The sequence below is a fragment of the Rhinoderma darwinii genome, chromosome 3, assembly GCF_050947455.1.
Source record: "Rhinoderma darwinii isolate aRhiDar2 chromosome 3, aRhiDar2.hap1, whole genome shotgun sequence".
NCBI classification, from domain to species: domain Eukaryota; kingdom Metazoa; phylum Chordata; class Amphibia; order Anura; family Rhinodermatidae; genus Rhinoderma; species Rhinoderma darwinii.
In genome coordinates this window covers 265456445-265466802 of record NC_134689.1, presented here as the reverse complement: position 1 = coordinate 265466802, position 10358 = coordinate 265456445, and the positions used below count along the sequence as shown (strand labels likewise).

Genomic DNA, 10358 nt, shown 5'->3' with positions numbered 1-10358 from the left:
GAAATGATATCGTATAGGGGATTCATTCAGCCATTCCCCTATATGGCTATACAACTTTCCTATCATGAAGTTACACAGATCGAATGATTGTTGTCCCAGAATAAATAGTTCAATAGCAAAGTGAAAGGACGGGAGGAGAGAGATTCTCGATCGAGATGTTGGTAAATGTCTAGGGGATTTTGTCATTCCTATTTATTAGGAGTTCGTACTGTCAGTAGCGATATTCTCATCTGGACCCTAAATGCCGTTATTGAAGTATAGTTATAGCTAACTATCTGGTCACTATGATAACTTAGTTAAACAGCAGATCACAGTAGTAGCATGCCATCTCGATCCCACGAATAGTGAACAAACATGGGATGACATTAAAGAGCATCAGATATTTAAACAAGTGTAGAATAGAGTGCCCTCGTGTATAATATAACACATAAATGGATGTTTTTTGGATTCTAATTTCAGGGAAACACACATAATACAGGCTTTCATTCAGATCTTATGGGATCACTTGCTGCAAGTCGGCATGTTTTAGATTCTGATTTAGAGAAAGCAAGCATAATTTAGGCTTTCATTCAGACCTCCTGTGGTCACTGACCTAAGTCTATGAATCCAACAGCTTTCCATTTGGAGTAAATCCCTATCCCAATTACCACCTCTTTGGTTCGGTTCGATGTGTTGTATACCCTGGAATGTAATTACTTTAGGGTTACCTCCGTGCACAGCCCATGTATGTCTAGCAATGGGTGTGTCTCTTTTATTTAAAATGTAATTGTAGTGATCCCTTATGCATCTCCTAAATTCGCGTTTGGTTTTGCCTATATAGTCCATAGTGCATGGACATTTGGCCATATAGATGACCCCTTTAGTAAGGCAGTTAATGAAGTCTCTATTAGTGTACACTCTGCCAGTAGATGTACTTGTGAAAGTTTTAGATATTAATACTGAGTCACAGGCCAGGCAGTTACCACATTTATAGGACCCTATTGGTCTTCTATTGAGCCAGCAGTCACCAGGGGGAACTGGTTTTAAGTGACTATGTACCAGGTTATCTCTGATGCTTTTATTTCGTCTGTAAGTAATCAGATGACACTTTCTATGAAAAAATGACTATCAATCCCTTTTTTTCCTATACTACTGAGTACAAATGTCTGATTGAACACGGTCATAGTGAAGGTCTTTTATCTAAAAAAGAATATAACTTTTTAAACATCTCTCACCCTAACTTTCCATTCCTATATCACCTCCCCAAAATCCACAAGTCTCCTACCAATCCTCCTGGCCGTCCAATTATATCTGGTATAGGCTCACTCACAAGCTACCTATCACATTTCATAGACCTACACCTTCAGCCTAAAGTTCTGAAACTTCCATCATATCTCAAAGATTCAACGCAACTTATCAGAGATCTTGTGGCCTTGAACAAAACACACCACTCTATTGACTACAATTTCCTAACGGCAGATGTATCAGCACTTTACACAACCATCCCTCATGACAAAGGCCTGCTGTCTATAGAGACTGTATTAATGTCAGACATTCACATACCCCGTGCTCAATCTCTTTTTCTCTTAGATTGCATTGACTTCATCCAACAACACAACATTTTTTCATTCAACTCCCAATTTTTTAGACAAATTAGAGGGTGTGCAATGGGATCAAGATTTGCACCCTCATATGCTAACCTTTATATGGGACAATTTGAGGACTCCTACATATCTAGTGAGAATATTGTCTTTTATCGCCGTTATATTGATGACTTGTTTTTTTATTTGGAAGGGAAATGCAACAGATGCCTCTGCTTTCATTAGCTTTTTAAATCAAAATGATTTTGGGCTCACTTTCACACAACATTTTTCTACCACTTCAATAGATTTTTTGGATCTTATGATTAACAAAGACAACAAAGGTATTTTTAGTACGGACACACATTTTAAGACTGTAGACGTAAATAGCTACCTGGATTTTAAAAGTGCACATCACCCTTCATAGCTCAAAAACATACATTTTGGGCAATTCAGGGGCTTCAGAAAAAATTGTTCAAATAATGAGCAATTTAAGTTGGAATGCAATGTTTTAAAGAAACGTTTTAAGGATAAGCACTTTCCTGCAAGTCTCATCCAAGGAGCCATATCTAAAGCCACCATATTAACGCAAGATGCTTGGATCTCATCTAACTACAATAAGGTTGAATCTGACTCTGACAGAAATTTTAATCATAATTTTATCACCACATTCAACTCTGGCAGCAATGCATGCATGAAAATTATAAATAAACATTGGCACATACTGAAGAGTGATCCCTATCTTAAAGAGATCCTACCAGAAAAACCTAAAATAACCTATAGGAGATCAGAAACTATACGTAACTGTAAAGGATCTGCCAGGCACAGCTTCGGGGTTAACGCCCATAGATAATCAGTCTGCACCTGCTTCTATGTCTGTGAGACTGACTCCATCTTCCACCACTCAGGGTGGCAGGCTTAGGAGTGGGAGAACCTATCACAGCCTGGCCAGACGGAGCTAGCTCCCGCCCTCTGTCTATTTATACCTGCCTTTCCTGTTCCTCCTTTGCTTGTGATTCTTTTCGTTTGGTTTCCTGGCCCTGCTGCAGCTTCTTGTACTATTGTCCTTGCTTCATATTGACCCCGGCTTGCTGACTACTCTCCTGCTCTGCGTTTGGTACCTCGTACACTCCTGGTTTGACTCGGCTTGTTTACTTCTCTTGTTGCTCACTGTGTTGCCGTGGGCAACTGCCCCTTTCTCCCCCTAGCTCTGTGTACCCTTGTCTGTTTGTCTGTCGTGCACTTATTGAGCGTAGGGACCGTCGCCCAGTTGTACCCCATCGCCTAGGGCGGGTCGTTGCAAGTAGGCAGGGACTGAGTGGCGGGTAGATTAGGGCTCACTTGTCTGTCTCCCCACCCCCCCGTCATTACAGTAACATTATAGCTCCAAGCAGACTGAAGTCTGTGAAGTTGAGAAAGCATAACTCATTACCATCTGTAATTGGTTCCCATAGATGTGGCCATCAGAGTTGTTTGTGCTGTAGTATCATTACACATGGCTGCACTTTTTTTACTTCCTCTATCACAAATGAGTCTTTCCCTATCAAAACCTTTATGAATTGTAGCAATAGCTGCATTATATATTTATTAAAATGTCCCTGCAACTTACAATATGTGGGGAGAACGACCCAACAATTGCTTTGCAGGATTAACAAGCACAGGTTCAACATGAAGATTGGCTTTTTAAAACATAGTGTTTCACGACATTTTTCAACTGTCCATAATAACGACTTTGGAAATATTCTTGTTACGCCCATTGAATCCATCTCAGCTACTGATAATGACAGGTTTAATAGGCTTAAGCAGAGGGAGAACTATTGGATTTTTAAACTGTCCTGTCTGCAACCTGGTGGTCTTAATGACATTTCTGAATCTGCACTAGACTGAATAATATTAATCTTGTCAAAAAAATATATGTTTCCATCTAATAAATATGTGACCACCATACCTGTCATGTTATACATGTAATACTATGAATTCACAGTCTCTGTAAATTCATACATCCCAGCACATTATATGACTCCAATATATTTCTACAGTTTTACCGCATCGACCTGCTCAAATACTTCTCTATGTACATGCTTTTTCCTCTTTGCCTTCTTCTTTCACATCCATTTCACTCTCTCTCTGATAAACATTAAATTGTTCTTCACAAAACTTTGTTTCCCTTACCTCCTGATAATTAACATGTCTTATAATTAACGTGTCAAAAGTAACTATTCGCTTTACTTAAATTTTCCATGTTTCCCTGCATACGTATCTCCCTCTCCTACAGCATCAGCTTTGCTTTCGTTACCTTTTCTTCCCCTTACGGCCACCATAGTTCTTCAGGTTGCCTAGACTACGCTGACGCCGGCAGCGTTTTTTTCCTTTCGTTTCGCTTCAGCCTTATCGCTGACTGTGTTGCTGTAACTGTCTCCTCCATGTCCATCCTTACTCCTCTGAATACCGGTAAGCTCTTCTCATAATGTTTTAAAATGTAAAGTTATTTCTGTCCGCTCTGTAATTACCCGACATTTTTTACCTTGAGTTTTTATATGTTTGCATGTTTGCGTTTACAAATCCAATCTGCATTTTATGATTGTGTGCCCATTCTGTACTTCTTATCAACTAGTACGTTTTATACAGTCCCTATTATCCATTATCTGTTTTACGTATCTCATGGCTTTTGTAATTGAGACTGTTTGCCTGATGACGTCATTCACATATGGTTTTTATCTGTGTATCTGATTGTTTCTTTTTTGGCGTTTTTTTGCCTGTGATGCCCTCCGCCTCATCCACATGTGTATTTAAGATGTATGTTCATGCTTGTTTTTACTTAATTTTCGGCCTGACAAAGACGCAGGTTCTGCGTTGAAACACGTTGCACTTCCTTTTGTACAATAAATCTGCCAATCAGCATCACTCTGCTTATCCTTCCGTTTGAGTAGCGCTTTCTAAACATCCAGTTTTTAACATATATTTTTTTAAAAATATATATTTTTAAATTGCTATTTACTCGCGGCACAATACAATTGATGCCGGTACCTGGATACTGAAAGCTGCGACCTTGTTACAATATTGCCTACATGTCCAAGCTGTACCTGCCAGTACAAGCTGTTACGGTGAGTGCAACAACTTACCACTGCTATCCATTACTTTACCTATAAAGGTTTATCTTGCACCATGTGGCGCTGTGTATATTTTTCTCTTCTCAGACATCAAAGCAGTGAAGAGCAATCCCAGTGACACCAGCTAATGTGTCCGGATAGAGTAGTGGGAGCGGCTCAGCTTCAGTGTGTGGTCAGCACTAGTGAGCTTGATGCCCCCCTGCTGAAGAGAAGAGAAGACTGCAAAAGGTAAGTGTAAAATGAATAAATGGGTTATAAAGAGAATTCGAATAATATTTACACACAGGGGTGTAACTACATTTTGCTGGGCCTCATGCCACACTTTTGAATAGCCTCGTCCACCTTAAGCATGGACCCCAAAATCGACATAAAAATATAAATAAATGTACTCCCCACTTCTTGCTCCTCTGGCCTTCATGGCCTGGTACACAAGGCCCACTGGCACATCTGGCCCAGCAGCATAGGAAATTATATGAGACGCAGCATACACCTAGCACTTTGTTAAATACGTGGATCCAGTTTTAAGTGGGGCTCACACATTCCAGGTCGACCCATCCCCCTGTAACCGCAATTGTTATGCCACTGTTTTAACAACCTTTTTCTCCTTTGCTCTTATGCATCTATTTTTGATCATAGATAGGGTTTTAAGATTGTACCAAAACAAATCCTGTATCTTCTATTTTGTTTATGTGAACCTGTCGACCTGTTAATTCTGCCCTAACTGCGGGCAGTATAATATAGTGACAGCTGCACTGATTAAACTGAACTATGTGTTACTCTAAAGTGCTGCATCATTTTAGAGAAATCATAGCTTTAGCACTGGCTTGTGTCCATTGTTAGGGCAGCATTAGTGTGCTAAAAGGTTCCTTTTAAAGGGGTTTTCCAGCCCCTAAAAATTGATGGCCTATCCTTAGTATAGGCCATCAATAGCTTTAGGGTCGGTACGAGCGCTTCTTCCTGTTCATTTCTACTTGCTCACTGTGAATCGTCGAAATGGATGTAGCGGCGATTCACACTATTGCAGCCTTCTCTCAATGAAGTGAATGTGAGAAGGCTGCAATACTCTGAATTGCACTACATCTGTTTCGACGATTCACAGTGAGCAAGTAGAAATGAAGGGGAAGCAGCGCTTGTACAAGCGCTGCACTCCCTTCAAAACAGCTGATCGGCGGGGGTCCCGGTAGTTTGACTCCGACCCATCAGCTATTGATGGCCTATCCTGAGAATTTTTAGGATTTGGGAAACCCCATTAAATATTATATTTAGAGATGAGCGAACCGGGACAACCGAACCCGGTTTCGGTCCGAACATCCGGAAAAGTTCGGTTCGCAGCGAATCCGAACTTCACCGGGTTCGGCCGAACCAGTTTTGACCGAACCCGGTCAAAAATATTATACAAATCGGCAGCCACTTATCTCTATCAATCACTGATAGAGAAAAGAGGCTGCTGATTAAAAATAAAATAAAAAGCATCTCATACGTACCCGGTCGTTGTCTTGGTGACGAGTCCCTCTTCTTCCTCCAGTCCGACTTTCTTTTCTGACGCGGCAGCCTGTGATTGGCTGCAGAGGCCTCTGCAGCCTGTGATTGGCTGCAGAGGCCTCTGCAGCCTCTGATTGGCTGCAGCGGTCACATGGGCTGTATCGTCATCCAAGAAGGTCGGGCCGGATGTCGAGAGGGACGCGTCACCAAGGCAACGGCCAGGAGACCGGACTGGAGGAAGCAGAAAGTTCTCGGTAAGTATGAACGTCTTTTTTTTTACAGGTTACTCTATATTGTGATCGGTAGTCACTGTCCAGGGTGCTGAAACAGTTACTGCCGATCAGTTAACTCTTTCAGCACCCTGGACAGTGACTATTTACTGATGTCGCCTAGCAACGCTGCCGTAATGACGGGTGCACACATGTAGCCACCCGTCATTACGGGTAATATATTTTATAATGGGAGCACGGCTTGGAAAAACGACCGGCTGCCCGTGGCCGGCCGTGCTCATCTTCTTAAATACTCTGTGCTGCCTTAAACTCTGTGGACAGGTCAGGATCCTGTTTCTTTTAAATGCTGCTGGGGAACCCGCTCGATCCACTATATAAGGCTGCGCTACAGTGCAGCATTTAAAAGAAACAGGATCCTGACCTGTCCATAGAGTTTAAGGCAGCACAGAGTATTTCAGGAGATGAGCGTGCAGATTCAGTGCTGCTGTGAACTCTGCTCTTACCATTATGTAGCTCAGTTGTACCTCTCCTCCACTCCTGTCCTCAATAACACCTTCACATGATTGGCAAGTCACCACGTAATGGTAAGAGCAGAGTTCACAGCAGCACAGAGTATTTCAGGAGATGAGCGTGCGGATCTTGTGCGGGGTGGTGACTTGCCAATCATGTGAATTTGTTATTGAGGACAGGAGTGGAGGAGAGGTAACAGACTGAGCTACGTAATGGTAAGAGCAGAGTTCATAGCAGCACATAGTATTTCAGGAGATGAGCGTGCAGATTCAGTGCTGCTGTGAACTCTGCTCTTACCATTACGTAGCTCAGTTGTACCTCTCCTCCACTCCTGTCCTCAATAACACCTTCACATGATTGGCAAGTCACCACGTAATGGTAAGAGCAGAGTTCACAGCAGCACAGAGTATTTCAGGAGATGAGCGTGCGGATCTTGTGCGGGGTGGTGACTTGCCAATCATGTGAAGGTGTTATTGAGGACAGGAGTGGAGGAGAGGTAACAGACTGAGCTACGTAATGGTAAGAGCAGAGTTCACAGCAGCACAGAGTATTTCAGGAGATAAGCGTGCAGATTCAGTGCTGCTGTGAACTCTGCTCTTACCATTACGTAGCTCAGTTGTACCTCTCCTCCACTCCTGTCCTCAATAACACCTTCACATGATTGGCAAGTCACCACGTAATGGTAAGAGCAGAGTTCACAGCAGCACAAAATCTGCACGCACCTCTCCTGAAATACTCTGTGCTGCTGTGAACTCTACTCTTACCATTACGTAGCTCAGTCTGTTACCTCTCCTCCACCCCTGTCCTCAATAACACCTTAACATGATTGGCAAGTCACCACCCCGCACAAGATCCGCACGCTCATCTCCTGAAATACTCTGTGCTGCTGTGAACTCTGTGTTTGTGTGTGTGTGTGTGTGTGTAGATGTTTGTGTGTGTGTGTGTTTTTGTATATGTGTGTATATGGGTGTGTGTTTGTGTGTGAGTGTGTGTGTATATATGGGTGTGTTTGTGTATATGTGTTTGTGTATATGTTTGTGTGTGTGTGTATATGTGTGTGTTTGTGTATATATGGGTCTGTTTGTGTACATGTGTGTGTTTGTGTATATGTGTGTGTTTGGGTATGTGTGTTTTTGTTTGTATATGTGTTTGTGTATATGTGTTAGTTCGTGTATATGTGTGTGTGTATGTGTGTGTGTTTGTCTCTTTGTGTGTGTGTGTTTGTGTATATCTTGTTGTGTTTGTGTATAACTGTGTATATGTGTTTGTTTGTGTATATATGTGTGTGTTCGTGTATATGTGTGTGTTTGGATATGTGTGTTTTTGTTTGTATATGTGTGAGTTCGTGTATATGTGTGTGTGTGTGTGTTTTTCTGTTTATGTGTGTGTGTGTGTGTGTATATCTTGTTGTGATTGTGTATATTGTGTATATACGTGTGTGTTTGTGTATGGTTGTTTGTTTGTTTGTGTGTGTGTGTATATATGTGTGTAGGTGAGTAGAAGTATTGTTATTGTTCACATTGATAACTGTTTTTTTATGTTGTTGCAGATTTTGATGTACCGATTGGACTACATCTTCGATTCGTTGGACTACTGCGTAGATCTACGTTTTTTCAAATTTTAATAAAATGGTTAACGAGGGTTTTGTTGGGGATTTCTTATTTCAATAAAAAATAATTATCTTTGTGTTTTTTTTAAAACTTTATTAGTGCCTAGATAATGGCAGTTGGCTGATTGACAGCGTCCATTATTAAGGCGGTACTTAGTGTTAGCCGGTGCAGAGGCTAGCACTAACCACCCATTATTACCCCGGTACCCACCACCACCAGGGGTGCCGGGAAGAGCTTGGTACGATCCAGTACCCGACCATCTGTTGTGATGGTCGGGTACTGGGGCGGCCGTAGGCTGGTATTATGAGGCTGGGAAGGGCCAGAAACAGTGGACCTTCCCACCCTTGTAATGCTAGGCTGTTGCTGCTGTGTTGTATCGGGCTGGTAATAAAAATGGGGGGGACCCCCACGTCGTTTGTTTTTTTTTTAAATTTAACAATAGACGGGTCCCCCACATTTTTAATAACCAGCCATATACAAGGCCGCAGCAGTCTGGCATTACATGGGTGGGAAGGGCCACTGGTTTTGTCCATTCCCAGGCTAATAACACTGTGTTGTATGTTGCTGGTTATGATAAATTGGGTGGAACCCCATGTCTTTTTAAAAAAATAATAATAATAATTTAAAAAAATGACGTGGGGTCCCCCCCACTTTTATAACCAGCCAGATACAACACAGCAGCAGCAGCAGCCTAGCATTACAAGGGTGGGAAGGTCCACTGTTTTTGGCCCTTCCCAGCCTCATAATACCTGCCTGCGGCCGCCCCAGAGCCCGACCATCACAACAGATGGTCGGGTACTGGATCGTACCTGGCTCTTCCCGGCAGCCCTGGTGGTGGTGGGTACCGGGGTAATAATGGTGGTTAGTATTAGCCTCTGCACCGGCTAACACTAAGCCTCGCCTTAGTAATGGATGTTGTCACTCAGACAGCGGCCATTACTAAAGTGGTAGTAATAACATTTGAAAAGAAAAAGACAAAGATATAGATAAAATATTTTATTGAAATAAAGCACCCCCAACACAACCCTCATTAACCATTTTATTGTAGAAAAAAAACGTCATCTAAGTAGTCCTCGAAACCGACGTAGTCCAAACACCAAACCTGTAAAAAATAAATAAAAAAAAAATTAAATAAAACATGTTGTAGGCTTAGATTCAGTTTAATGTGTGATACTGACTTTTATACCATGTATAGAAGCCTGGCGCGAAGTTGACTTAGATACAGGGCGCCAGCAGATAGTATCATACATGGCCATACAGACATATATACAAACAAACATACATGCAAACATACATACATACATATATACAAACATACATATATACAAGCATGCACATATATACATGCAAATATACATACATGCAAACATAATTACATATATTCACATATATATATATATATATATAAACATACATGCAAACATACATGCAAAAATAAAAACATGCAAACATACATACATGCACATATATACATACATACATGCATGCCAACATACATACATGCAAACATACATACATGCAAACATACATACAAATATACATACATGCAAACATAATTACATATATTCACATATATATATATATATAAACATACATGCAAACATACATGCAAAAATAAAAACATGCAAACATACATACATGCACATATATACATACATACATGCATGCCAACATACATACATGCAAACATACATACATGCAAACATACATACAAATATACATACATGCAAACATACATACATGCATACATGCAAATATATACATGCAAATATACATACAAACATGCACATATATACATACATGCCAACATACATGCAAACATACATGCACATATATACATACATAGGTTTAAAAAAA

The 10358-nt window shown here is 41.1% G+C and overlaps 1 protein-coding gene across 1 annotated transcript in view; it reads left to right on the top strand.

The window, feature by feature from the left end:
* Positions 1-3957: 3957 nt before the first annotated feature.
* Positions 3958-10358, top strand: part of FOXB1 (forkhead box B1) — a 133195-nt gene continuing 126794 nt past the window's right edge. Inside the window, exon 1 of the mRNA XM_075855194.1 lies at positions 3958-4010. The gene's annotated coding sequence lies outside the window, so the exon portion shown is untranslated. The remainder of the gene's footprint in view (positions 4011-10358) is intronic.